At 56.1% G+C, this 13,823-nt stretch overlaps 1 long non-coding RNA gene across 4 annotated transcripts in view; it reads right to left on the reverse strand.

Moving 5' to 3' along the window:
* Positions 1-13,823, reverse strand: part of LOC148149216 (uncharacterized) — a 66,652-nt gene that overhangs the window by 30,701 nt on the left and 22,128 nt on the right. For 3 of the 4 annotated variants that reach the window (XR_015758231.1, XR_015758228.1, XR_015758230.1), the window contains exon 2: positions 7,796-7,964. This is a non-coding gene — a long non-coding RNA (uncharacterized LOC148149216). The remainder of the gene's footprint in view (positions 1-7,795; positions 7,965-13,823) is intronic. The other variant, XR_015758229.1, reaches the window with a different exon arrangement.

The following is a 13,823-nucleotide window of genomic DNA, read 5'->3' on the forward strand; positions in this document are numbered from 1 at the left end:
TGTGTGTGCCTCTCTCTCCCCCATCTCTGCTGTGTGTGCCTCTCTCTCCCACATCTCTGCTGTGTGTCTCTCTCTCCCCCCATCTCTGCAGTGTGTGTCTCTCTCCCCCATCTCTGCTGTGTGCCTCTCTCTCCCCCATCTCTGCTGTGTGTCTCTCTCTCCCCCATCTCTGCTGTGTGCCTCTCTCTCCCCCATCTCTGCTGTGTGTGCCTCTCTCTCCCCCATCTCTGCTGTGTGTGCCTCTCTCCCCCCATCTCTGCTGTGTGCCTCTCTCTCCCCCATCTCTGCTGTGTGCCTCTCTCTCCCCCATCTCTGCTGTGTGTGCCTCTCTCTCCCCCATCTCTGCTGTGTGTGCCTCTCTCTCCCCCATCTCTGCTGTGTGCCTCTCTCTCCCCCATCTCTGCTGTGTGTGCCTCTCTCTCCCCCATCTCTGCTGTGTGTGCCTCTCTCTCCCACATCTCTGCTGTGTGTCTCTCTCTCCCCCCATCTCTGCTGTGTGTGTCTCTCTCCCCCATCTCTGCTGTGTGCCTCTCTCTCCCCCATCTCTGCTGTGTGTCTCTCTCTCCCCCATCTCTGCTGTGTGCCTCTCTCTCCCCCATCTCTGCTGTGTGCCTCTCTCTCCCCCATCTCTGCTGTGTGTGCCTCTCTCTCCCCCATCTCTGCTGTGTGTGCCTCTCTCCCCCCATCTCTGCTGTGTGCCTCTCTCTCCCCCATCCCTGCTGTGTGCCTCTCTCTCCCCCATCTCTGCTGTGTGCCTCTCTCTCCCCCATCTCTGCTGTGTGTGCCTCTCTCCCCCCATCTCTGCTGTGTGTGCCTCTCTCTCCCACATCTCTGCTGTGTGTCTCTCTCCCCCCATCTCTGCTGTGTCTCTCTCCCTCCATCTCTGCTGTGTGCCTCTCCCCCCCATCCCTGCTGTGTGTCCCTCTCTCTCCCCCCCATCTCTGCTGTGTCTCTCTCCCTCCATCTCTGCTGTGTGCCCCTCTCCCCCATCTCTGCTGTGTGTGCCTCTCTCTCCCCCGCATCTCTGCTGTGTGCCTCTCTCTCCCCCCATCTCTGCTGTGTGCCTCTCTCCCCCCCCATCTCTGCTGTGTGTATCTCTCCCCCCCATCTCTGCTGTGTGCCTCTCTCCCCCCATCTCTGCTGTGTGCCTCTCCCCCCCATCCCTGCTGTGTGTCTCTCTCCCCCCATCCCTGCTGTGTGTGCCTCTCTCTCCCCCATCTCTGCTGTGTGTCCCTCTCTCTCTCCCCCCATCCCTGCTGTGTGCCTCTCCCCCCCATCTCTGCTGTGTGTCCCTCTCTCTCTCCCCCCATCCCTGCTGTGTGTGTCTCTCTCCCCCATCTCTGCTGTGTGTCTCTCTCCCCCATCACTGCTGTGTGCCTCTCTCTCCCCCATCTCTGCTGTGTGTGCCTGTCTCTCCCCCATCTCTGCTGTGTGTGCCTCTCTCTCCCCCATCTCTGCTGTGTGTCTCTCTCCCCCCCATCTCTGCTGTGTGTCTCTCTCCCCCATCCCTGCTGTGTGTCTCTCTCCCCCCATCTCTGCTGTGTGTCTCTCTCCCCCCATCTCTGCTGTGTGTGTCTCTCTCTCCCCCATCTCTGCTGTGTGTGCCTCTCTCCCCCCATCTCTGCTGTGTGTCTCTCTCCCCCCATCTCTGTTGTGTGTGCCTCTCTCTCCCCCCATCTCTGCTGTGTGCCTCTCTCTCCCCCATCTCTGCTGTGAGTGTCTCTCTCCCCCCATCTCTGTTGTGTGTGCCTCTCTCACCCCCCATCTCTGCTGTGTGCCTCTCTCTCCCCCATCTCTGCTGTGTGCCTCTCTCTCCCCCATCTCTGCTGTGTGTGTCTCTCTCTCCCCCATCTCTGCTGTGTGTCTCTCTCTCCCCCATCACTGCTGTGTGTGCCTCTCTCTCCCCCATCTCTGCTGTGTGTCTCTCTCTCCCCCCATCTCTGCTGTGTGTGCCTCTCTCTCCCCCATCTCTGCTGTGTGTGCCTCTCTCCCCCATCTCTGCTGTGTGTGCCTCTCTCTCCCCCATCTCTGCTGTGTGTCTCTCTCCCCCCATCTCTGCTGTGTGTGCCTCTCTCCCCCCCCCATCTCTGCTGTGTGTGCCTCTCTCCCCCCCCCATCTCTGCTGTGTGTGCCTCTCTCCCCCCCCCATCTCTGCTGTGTGTGTCTCTCTCTCCCCCATCTCTGCTGTATGTGTCTCTCTCCCCCCATCTCTGCTGTGTGAGCCTCTCTCTCTCCCCATCTCTGCTGTGTGTGTCTCTCTCCCCCCCCATCCCTGCTGTGTGTGTCTCTCTCCCCCCCCATCTCTGCTGTGTGTCTCTCTCCCCCCATCTCTGCTGTGTGTGTCTCTCTCTACCCCCCATGTCTGCTGTGTCTCTCTCTCCCCCCAATCTCTGCTGTGTGTGCCTCTCTCTCCCCCCATCTCTGCTGTGTGCCTCTCTCCCTCATCTCTGCTGTGTGCTTCTCTCTACCCCCCATCTCTGCTGTGTCTCTCTCTCCCCCCAATCTCTGCTGTGTGCCTCGCTCTCCCCCCCATCTCTGCTGTGTGTGCCTCTCTCTCCCACCATCTCTGCTGTGTGTGCCTCTCTCTCTCCCCCAACTCTGCTGTGTGTGCCTCTCTCTCCCTCATCTCTGCTGTGTGTGCCTCTCTCTCCCCCCATCTCTGCTGTGTGCCTCTCTCTCCCCCCCATCTCTGCTGTGTGTGCCTCTCTCTCCCACCATCTCTGCTGTGTGTGCCTCTCTCTCTCCCCCAACTCTGCTGTGTGTGCCTCTCTCTCCCCCCATCTCTGCTGTGTGCCTCTCTCTCCCCCCCATCTCTGCTGTGTGTGCCTCTCTCTCCCACCATCTCTGCTGTGTGTGCCTCTCTCTCTCCCCCAACTCTGCTGTGTGTGTCTCTCTCCCCCCATCTCTGCTGTGTGTGCCTCTCTCTCCCCCCATCTCTGCTGTGTGCCTCTCTCCCTCATCTCTGCTGTGTGCTTCTCTCTACCCCCCATCTCTGCTGTGTCTCTCTCTCCCCCCAATCTCTGCTGTGTGCCTCGCTCTCCCCCCCATCTCTGCTGTGTGTGCCTCTCTCTCCCACCATCTCTGCTGTGTGTGCCTCTCTCTCTCCCCCAACTCTGCTGTGTGTGCCTCTCTCTCCCTCATCTCTGCTGTGTGCCTCTCTCCCTCATCTCTGCTGTGTGCCTCTCTCTCCCACCATCTCTGCTGTGTGTGCCTCTCTCTCCCCCCATCTCTGCTGTGTGCCTCTCTCCCTCATCTCTGCTGTGTGCTTCTCTCTACCCCCCATCTCTGCTGTGTCTCTCTCTCCCCCCAATCTCTGCTGTGTGCCTCGCTCTCCCCCCCATCTCTGCTGTGTGTGCCTCTCTCTCCCACCATCTCTGCTGTGTGTGCCTCTCTCTCCCCCCCATCTCTGCTGTGTGTGCCTCTCTCTCCCCCCATCTCTGCTGTGTGTGCCTCTCTCTCCCCCCCAACTCTGCTGTGTGTGCCTCGCTCTCCCCCCCATCTCTGTTGTGTGTGTCTCTCTCTCCCATCTCTGCTGTGTGTCTCTCTCTCCCCCATCTCTGCTGTGTGTGTCTCTCTCCCCCCCCATGTCTGCTCTGTGTCACTCTCCCCCCCATCTCTGCTGTGTGTGCCTCTCTCTCCCCCCCATCTCTGCTGTGTGTCTCTCTCTCTCCCCCATCCCTGCTGTGTGCCTCTCACTCCCCCATCTCTGCTGTGTGCGTCTCTCTCCCCCCATCTCTGCTGTGTGCCTCTCTCTCTCCCCCATCCCTGCTGTGTGCCTCTCACTCCCCCATCTCTGCTGTGTGCGTCTCTCTCCCCCCATCTCTGCTGTGTGCGTCTCTCTCCCCCCATAGAACATAGAACATAGAAGAATACAGCGCAGTACAGGCCCTTCGGCCCTCGATGTTGCGCCGATCCAAGCCCACCTAACCTACACTAGCCCACTATCCTCCATATGCCTATCCAATGCCCGTTTAAATGCCCATAATGAAGGAGAGTCCACCACTGCTACTGGCAGGGCATTCCATGAACTCACGACTCGCTGAGTAAAGAACCTACCCCTAACATCTGTCCTATACATACCCCCCCTTAATTTAAAGCTATGCCCCCTTGTAATAGCTGACTCCATACGTGGAAAAAGATTCTCACTGTCGACCCTATCTAAACCCCTAATCATCTTATACACCTCTATCAAGTCACCCCTAAACCTTCTTTTCTCCAATGAAAACAGCCCCAAGTGCCTCAGCCTTTCCTCATACGATCTTCCTACCATACCAGGCAACATCCTGGTAAACCTCCTCTGCACCCGTTCCAGTGCCTCCACATCCTTCCTAGAGTATGGGGACCAAAACTGCACACAATACTCCAGATGCGGCCGCACCAGAGTCTTATACAACTGCAACATGACCTCAGTACTCCGGAACTCAATTCCTCTACCAATAAAAGCCAGTACGCCATATGCCTTCTTCACCGCACTATTTACCTGAGTGGCAACTTTCAAAGATTTGTGTACATGGACACCAAGATCTTTCTGCTCATCCACACTACCAAGTATCCAACCGTTAGCCCAGTACCCCATCTTTTTATTACTCTTACCAAAATGAATCACCTCACACTTAGCTACATTGAACTCCATTTGCCACCTTTCTGCCCAGTTCTGCAGCTTATCAATATCCCGCTGTAACCTGCCACATCCTTCCTCACTGTCTACCACTCCTCCGAATTTCGTATCATCCACAAACTTGCTCACCCAACCTTCTAACCCCTCCTCCAGGTCATTTATAAAAATGACAAACAGCAATGGTCCCAAAACAGATCCTTGCGGAACACCGCTAGTGACAGCACTCCAAGATGAACCTTTGCCATCAACTACTACCCTCTGTCTTCTTCCAGCCAGCCAACTCCTAATCCAAACCTCCAACTCACCCTCAATGCCATACCTCCGTATTTTTTGTAGTAGTCTACCATGGGGAACCTTATCAAACGCCTTACTAAAATCCATATACACCACATCTACTGCTTTCCCCTCGTCCACCTCCTTAGTCACCTTCTCAAAGAATTCAATAAGGTTTGTGAGGCACGACCTGCCCTTCACAAAACCATGCTGACTCTCCTTGATCACATTATTCCTATCCAGATGTTCATAAATCCTTTCCCTTACAATTCTCTCTAAGATTTTACCCACAACAGAAGTGAGACTCACCGGCCTATAGTTACTAGGGTTATCCCTACTCCCCTTCTTAAACAAGGGAACCACATTTGCTAGCCTCCAATCTTCTGGCACTACTCCTGTAGACAACGAGGACATAAAAATCAAGGCCAATGGCTCTGCAATCTCCTCCCTTGCTTCCCAGAGAATCCTAGGATAAATGCCATCAGGCCCAGGGGACTTATCTATTTTCACCCTTTCCAGAATTTCCAACACCTCTTCTCTACATACCTCAAAGCCATCCATTCTACTTAATTGTGACTCAGTACTCACATCGACAACAATGTCCTGTTACTGATGGAATACTGACGAAAAGTATTCATTCAGTGTCTCCCCAATCTCTTCAGCCTCCACACGCAACTTCCCACTACTATCCTTGACTGGACCTATTCCTGCCCTAGTCATTCTTTTATTCCTGACATACCTATAGAAAGCCTTAGGGTTTTCCCTAATCCTACCAACTAAGGACCTTTCATGTCCCCTCCTTGCTGCTCTTCGCTCTCTCTTCAGGTCCTTCCTGGCTACCTTATAACTCTCAATCGCCCCAATTGAACCTCCACGTCTCATCTTTACATAGGCCGCCCTCTTCCATTTAACAAGGGATTCCAATTCCTTATTAAACCACGGCTCCCTCACACGACCCTTTCCTCCCTGCCTGACGGGTACATACTTATCAAGGACACTCAATAGTTGCTCCTTGAACAAGCTCCACATATCAATTACACCCTTGCCTTGAAGCTTACTTTTCCAGGCCACACATCCTAAGTCATGCCTCACCGCATCAGAATTTCCCTGCCCCCAGCTATAACTCTTGCCCTGTAGTGCACTCTTATCCCTCTCCATCACTAGAGTAAAAGTCACCGAATTGTGGTCACTGTCCCCAAAGTGCTCACCTACCTCTAATTCTAACACCTGGCCTGATTCATTACCCAGAACCAAATCCAGTATGGCCTCACCTCTTGTTGGCCTATCTACATATTGTGTCAGGAAACCCTCCTGCACACATTGGACAAACACTGACCCATCTAACGAACTTGAGCTATAGCTTTCCCAATCAATATCAGGAAAGTTAAAGTCCCCCATAACAACCACCCTGTTACTTTCACTCTTCTCTTGAATCATCCTCGCAATCCTTTCTTCTACGTTTCTAGGACTATTAGGGGGCCTGTAAAAAACTCCTAACAGGGTGACCTCACCTTTCCTATTCCTAACCTCAGCCCAAACTACCTCTGATGGCGAGTCTTCATCCATCGTCCTTTCCACAGCTGTAATACTCTCTTTGACAAGCAATGCCACACCTCCCCCTCTTTTGCCCCCACCTCTGACCCTACTAAAACATTTAAACCCTGGAACTTGCAACAGCCAATCCTGTCCCTGTTCTACCCATGTCTCCGTAATAGCCACAACATCGAAGTCCCAGGTACCAACCCACGCTGCAAGTTCACCTACCTTATTTCGTATACTTCTTGCATTGAAGTATACACACTTCAAGTCACTTCCCTGTTTACAGGCACCCTCCTTTGAAAATGATGCCATGTTCCTAACCTCCCTACACTCCAGGTCCTGCACCCTAAAGCTACAGTCTGGGTTCCCATGCCCCTGCAGAGTTAGTTTAAACCCCCCCCCCCAAGAGCACTAGCAAACCTCCCACCAAGGATACTGGTGCCCCTCTGGTTCAGGTGCAGACCATCCTGTTTATAGAGGTCCCACCTTCCCCAGAAAGAACCCCAGTTATCCAAATACCGGAATCCCTCCCTCCTGCACCATCCCTGTAGCCACGCATTTAACTGTTCTCTCTCCCTATTCCTCGACTCTCTATCACGTGGCACGGGTAACAAACCAGAGACAACAACTCTGTTCGTTCTAACTCTGAGCTTCCAACCTCGCTCCCTGAAAGCCTGCCGAACATCCTCAGCGCTCCTCCTACCTATGTCATTGGTGCCAATGTGGACCACGACTTCGGGCTGCTCCCCCTCCCCCTTAAGGACCCGGAAAACACGATCAGAGACATCACGTACCCTTGCACCTGGGAGGCAACATACCAAACGTGAGTCTCTCTCGTTCCCACAAAACTGCCGATCTGTGCCCCGAACTATCGAGTCCCCAATTACTACTGCTCTGCTCTTCTTCACCCTTCCCTTCTGAGTAACGGGGACAGGCTCCGTGCCAGAGGCCTGAGCCCCGTTACTTGCCCCTGGTAAGTCGTCCCCCCCACAAGTATCCAAAACGGTATACTTGTTCTTGAGGGGAACGTCCGCAGGGGGTCCCTGCACTGGCTGCTTCCTCCCAGTCCCCCTCACTGTCACCTATCTATCTGCCATCTTTGGAGTTACTACTTCCCTAAAGCTCCGATCTATGACCCCCTCTGCCTCCTGAATGATCCTAAGTTCATCCAACTCCAGCTCCAGTTCCCTAAGGCGGTCTTGGAGGAGCTGGAGATGGGTGCACTTCCTGCAAGTGTAATCCCTCACCTCAAACATGTTGCAAGAGGAACATTGCACTGCCTTCACTGCCATCCCTCTGAAAGTAACCTTTTATATAAAAAAAAACTGGGTCTAAAGAATACAACAAGCAAAATGCAGTACTTACCTACTTACCACAACGGGTCTTATTATTTAGGTTAGAGGAGGAGGGCGGGAGGGAGGCACTACGTCCGTAGTGCCTCGGGTTCTTCTCCTGCTCGCTTTTAAAGGGAAAAAAAAACCTACCCGCCTGCCCCTCCGGTCTTCGTCACTTCCCCCTGCTGCTCCCGCTCTTTCTGTAAAAGAGAGAAAAAAAAAACACCATCTCTGCTGTGTGCGTCTCTCTCCCCCATCTCTGCTGTGTGCCTCTCTCTCCCCCCATCCCTGCTGTGTGTGCCTCTCCCTCCCCCATCTCTGCTGTGTGCCTCTCTCCCCCCATCTCTGCTGTGTGTCTCTCTCTCCCCCCATCTCTGCTGTGTGTCTCTCCCTCCCCCATCTCTGCTGTGTGTGCCTCTCTCTCCCCCATCTCTGCTGTGTGCCTCTCTCCCCCCATCTCTGCTGTGTGTCTCTCCCTCCCCCATCTCTGCTGTGTGTGCCTCTCTCTCCCCCATCTCTGCTGTGTGTGCCTCTCCCCCCCATCTCTGCTGTGTGTCTCTCCCTCCCCCATCTCTGCTGTGTGTCTCTCTCCCCCCCATCTCTGCTGTGTGTCTCTCTCCCCCCATCTCTGCTGTGTGTGCCTCTCCCCCCCATCTCTGCTGTGTGTCTCTCCCTCCCCCATCTCTGCTGTGTGTCTCTCCCTCCCCCATCTCTGCTGTGTGTGCCTCTCTCCCCCCATCTCTGCTGTGTGTGCCTCTCCCCCCCATCTCTGCTGTGTGTCTCTCCCTCCCCCATCTCTGCTGTGTGTCTCTCTCCCCCCATCTCTGCTGTGTGTGTCTCTCTCCCCCCATCTCTGCTGTGTGTCTCTCTCCCCCCATCTGTGCGGTGTGTGCCTCTCTCTCTCCCCCATTTCTGCTGTGTCCCTCTCTCTCCCCCCATCTCTGCTGTGTGTGTCTCTCCCTACCCCCCATCTCTGCTGTGTGTCTCTCTCTTCCCCATCTCTGCTATGTGCGTCTCTCTCCCCCCATCTCTGCTGTGTGCCTCTCTCTCTCCCCCATCTCTGCTGTGTGTCCCTCTCTCTCCCCCCATCTCTGCTGTGTGTGTCTCTATCCCCCCATCTCTGCTGTGTGTGCCTCTCTCTCCCCCCATCTCTGCTTTGTGTGCCTCACTCTCCCCCCATCTCTGCTGTGTGTGTCTCTCTCTCCCCCCATCTCTGCTGTGTGCCTTTCTCCCCCCAACCCTGCTGTGCGTCTCTCTCCCCCCATCTCTGCTGTTTGTGCCTCTCTCTCTCCCCCATCTCTGCTGTATGTGTCTCTCTCCCCCCATCTCTGCTGTGTGTGCCTCTCTCTCCCCCATCTCTGCTGTGTGCCTCTCTCTCTCCCCCATCTCTGCTGTGTGTGTCTCTCTCCCCCATCTCTGCTGTGTGCCTCTCTCTCTCCCCCCATCTCTGCTGTGTGTCTCTCTCCCCCCATCTCTGCTGTGTGTGCCTCTCTCTCCCCCATCTCTGCTGTGTGTGCCTCTCACTCCCCCATCTCTGCTGTGTGTGCCTCTCTCTCTCTCCCCCATTTCTGCTGTGTCCCTCTCTCTCCCCCCATCTCTGCTGTGTGTGCCTCTCTCTCCCCCATCTCTGCTGTGTGTGTCTCTCTCCCCCCATCTCTGCTTTGTGTGCCTCACTCTCCCCCCATCTCTGCTGTGTGTGTCTCTCTCTCCCCCCATCTCTGCTGTGTGCCTTTCTCCCCCCAACCCTGCTGTGCGTCTCTCTCCCCCCATCTCTGCTGTTTGTGCCTCTCTCTCTCCCCCATCTCTGCTGTATGTGTCTCTCTCCCCCCATCTCTGCTGTGTGTCTCTCTCCCCCCATCTCTGCTGTGTGTGCCTCTCACTCCCCCATCTCTGCTGTGTGTGCCTCTCTCTCTCTCCCCCATTTCTGCTGTGTCCCTCTCTCTCCCCCCATCTCTGCTGTGTGTGCCTCTCTCTCCCCCATCTCTGCTGTGTGTGTCTCTCTCCCCCCATCTCTGCTGTGTGCGTCTCTCTCCCCCCATCTCTGCTGTGTGTGCCTCACTCTCCCCCCATCTCTGCTGTGTGTCTCTCTCCCCCCATCTCTGCTGTGTGCGTCTCTTTCCCCCCATCTCTGCTGTGTGTGTCTCTCTCTACCCCCATCTCTGCTGTGTGTCTCTCTCCCCCCATCTCTGCTGTGTGCGTCTCTCTCCCCCCATCTCTGCTGTGTGTGTCTCTCTCTACCCCCCATCTCTGCTGTGTGTCTCTCTCTTCCCCATCTCTGCTGTGTGCGTCTCTCTCCCCCCATCTCTGCTGTGTGTGCCTCTCTCTCTCCCCCCATCTCTGCTGTGTGTGTCTCTCTCTCCCCCCCATCTCTGCTGTGTGTGCCTCTCTCTCTCCCCCATCTCTGCTGTGTGCGTCTCTCTCCCCCCATCTCTGCTGTGTGTGCCTCTCTCTCTCCCCCATCTCTGCTGTGTGCGTCTCTCTCCCCCCATCTCTGCTGTGTGTGCCTCTCTCTCTCCCCCATCTCTGCTGTGTGTCTCTCTCCCCCCATCTCTGCTGTATGTGTCTCTCTCCCCCCATCTCTGCTGTGTGTGTCTCTCTCTCCCATCTCTGCTGTATGTGTCTCTCTCCCCCCATCTCTGCTGTGTGTGCCTCTCTCTCTCCCCCATCTCTGCTGTATGTGTCTCTCTCCCCCCATCCCTGCTGTGTGTGCCTCTCTCTCTCCCCCATCTCTGCTGTATGTGTCTCTCTCCCCCCATCCCTGCTGTGTGTGCCTCTCTCTCCCCCATCTCTGCTGTATGTGTCTCTCTCCCCCCATCTCTGCTGTGTGTCTCTCTCCCCCCATCTCTGCTGTGTGTCTCTCTCTCCCCCATCTCTGCTGTATGTCTCTCTCTCCCCCCATCTCTGCTGTGTGTCTCTCTCTCCCCCATCTCTGCTGTGTGTCTCTCTCTCCCCCCATCTCTGCTGTGTGTCTCTCTCCCCCCATCTCTGCTGTGTGTCTCTCTCCCCCCATCTCTGCTGTGTGTCTCTCTCTCCCCCCATCTCTGCTGTGTGTCTCTCTCCCCCCATCTCTGCTGTATGTGTCTCTCTCTCTCCCATCTCTGCTGTATGTGTCTCTCTCTCTCCCATCTCTGCTGTATGTGTCTCTCTCTCCCCCCCCATCTCTGCTGTATGTGTCTCTCTCTCTCCCCCCATCTCTGCTGTGTGCCTCTCTCTCCCCCCCATCTCTGCTGTGTCTCTCTCTCTCCCCCCATCTCTGCTGTGTGCCTCTCTCTCCCCCCCATCTCTGCTGTGTGCCTCTCTCTCCCCCCCATCTCTGCTGTGTCTCTCTCTCTCCCCCCATCTCTGCTGTGTGCCTCTCTCTCCCCCCCATCTCTGCTGTGTGCCTCTCTCTCCCCCCATCTCTGCTGTGTGCCTCTCTCTCCCCCCCATCTCTGCTGTGTGTGCCTCTCTCTCTCCCCCATCTCTGCTGTGTGCGTCTCTCTCCCCCCATCTCTGCTGTGTGTGCCTCTCTCTCCCCCATCTCTGCTGTGTGTGTCTCTCTCCCCCCATCTCTGCTTTGTGTGCCTCACTCTCCCCCCATCTCTGCTGTGTGTGTCTCTCTCTCCCCCCATCTCTGCTGTGTGCCTTTCTCCCCCCAACCCTGCTGTGCGTCTCTCTCCCCCCATCTCTGCTGTTTGTGCCTCTCTCTCTCCCCCATCTCTGCTGTATGTGTCTCTCTCCCCCCATCTCTGCTGTGTGTGCCTCTCTCTCTCCCCCCATCTCTGCTGTGTGTCTCTCTCCCCCCATCTCTGCTGTGTGCGTCTCTCTCCCCCCATCTCTGCTGTGTGTGCCTCACTCTCCCCCCATCTCTGCTGTGTGTCTCTCTCCCCCCATCTCTGCTGTGTGCGTCTCTCTCCCCCCATCTCTGCTGTGTGTGTCTCTCTCTACCCCCATCTCTGCTGTGTGTCTCTCTCCCCCCATCTCTGCTGTGTGCGTCTCTCTCCCCCCATCTCTGCTGTGTGTGTCTCTCTCTACCCCCCATCTCTGCTGTGTGTCTCTCTCTTCCCCATCTCTGCTGTGTGCGTCTCTCTCCCCCCATCTCTGCTGTGTGTGCCTCTCTCTCTCCCCCCATCTCTGCTGTGTGTGTCTCTCTCTCCCCCCCATCTCTGCTGTGTGTGCCTCTCTCTCTCCCCCATCTCTGCTGTGTGCGTCTCTCTCCCCCCATCTCTGCTGTGTGTGCCTCTCTCTCTCCCCCATCTCTGCTGTGTGTGTCTCTCTCCCCCCATCTCTGCTGTGTGTGCCTCTCTCTCTCCCCCATCTCTGCTGTGTGTCTCTCTCCCCCCATCTCTGCTGTATGTGTCTCTCTCCCCCCATCTCTGCTGTGTGTGTCTCTCTCTCCCATCTCTGCTGTATGTGTCTCTCTCCCCCCATCTCTGCTGTATGTGTCTCTCTCCCCCCATCCCTGCTGTGTGTGCCTCTCTCTCCCCCATCTCTGCTGTATGTGTCTCTCTCCCCCCATCTCTGCTGTGTGTCTCTCTCTCCCCCATCTCTGCTGTGTGTGCCTCTCTCTCCCCCCATCTCTGCTGTGTGTCTCTCTCTCTCCCCCCATCTCTGCTGTGTCTCTCTCTCCCCCCATCTCTGCTGTGTGTCTCTCTCTCCCCCATCTCTGCTGTGTGTCTCTCTCTCCCCCCATCTCTGCTGTGTGTCTCTCTCCCCCCATCTCTGCTGTGTGTCTCTCTCCCCCCATCTCTGCTGTGTGTCTCTCTCCCCCCATCTCTGCTGTGTGTCTCTCTCTCCCCCCATCTCTGCTGTGTGTTTCTCTCCCCCCATCTCTGCTGTATGTGTCTCTCTCTCCCCCCATCTCTGCTGTATGTGTCTCTCTCTCTCCCATCTCTGCTGTATGTGTCTCTCTCTCTCCCATCTCTGCTGTATGTGTCTCTCTCTCTCCCATCTCTGCTGTATGTGTCTCTCTCTCCCCCCCCATCTCTGCTGTATGTGTCTCTCTCTCTCCCCCCATCTCTGCTGTGTGCCTCTATCTCCCCCCATCTCTGCTGTGTGTGCCTCTCTTTCCCCTCATCCCTGCTGTGTGCCTCTCTCTCCCCCATCTCTGCTGTGTGTGTCTCTCTCCCCCCTATCCCTGCTGTGTGCCTCTCTCCCCCATCTCTGCTGTGTGTGTCTCTCTCTCTCCCCCATCTCTGCTGTGTGTGCCTCTCTCCCCTATCTCTGCTGTGTGTCTCTCTCCCCCCATCTCTGCTGTGTGTGTCTCTCTCCCCCCTATCCCTGCTGTGTGTGTCTCTCTCCCCCCTATCTCTGCTGTGTGTCTCTCTCCCCCCATCTCTGCTGTGTGCCTCTCTCCCCCATCTCTGCTGTGTGTGTCTCTCTCTCCCCCCTATCCCTGCTGTGTGCCTCTCTCCCCCATCTCTGCTGTGTGTGTCTCTCTCTCTCCCCCATCTCTGCTGTGTGTCTCTCTCCCCCATCTCTGCTGTGTGTGTCTCTCTACCCCCCATCTCTGCAGTGTCTCCCTCTCCCCATCCCTGCTGTGTGCCTCTCTCTCTCCCCCCAGCTCTGCTGTGTGTGTCTCTCTCCCCCATCTCTGCTGTGTGCCTCTCTCCCCTCATCCCTGCTGTGTGCCTCTCTCTCCCCCATCTCTGCTGTGTGTCTCTCTCTACCCCCCATCCCTGCTGTGTGTCTCTCTCTCCACCATCTCTGCTGTGTGTGCCTCTCTCTCTCCCCCCAGCTCTGCTGTGTGTGTCTCTCTCCCCCATCTCTGCTGTGTGTGTCTCTCACCCCCCATCTCTGCTGTGTGTGTCTCTCTACCCCCCATCTCTGCTGTGTGCCTCTCCCCCCCATCTCTGCTGTGTGTCCCTCTCTCTCCCCCCATCTCTGCTGTGCCTCTCTCTCCCCCCATCTCTGCTGTGTGCCTCTCTCCCCCCCATCTCTGCTGTGTGTCCCTCTCTCTCCCCCCATCTCTGCAGTGTCTCCCTCTCCCCATCTCTGCTGTGTGTCTCTCTCTACCCCCCATCTCTGCTGTGCCTCTCTCTCCCCCCATCTCTGCTGTGTGCCTCTCTCCCCCCCATCTC

The sequence above is a fragment of the Chiloscyllium plagiosum genome, unplaced genomic scaffold (genome assembly GCF_037043375.1).
Source record: "Chiloscyllium plagiosum isolate Xiang-an unplaced genomic scaffold, Cpla_swu_hap1 HiC_scaffold_9, whole genome shotgun sequence".
NCBI classification, from domain to species: Eukaryota; Metazoa; Chordata; class Chondrichthyes; order Orectolobiformes; family Hemiscylliidae; genus Chiloscyllium; species Chiloscyllium plagiosum.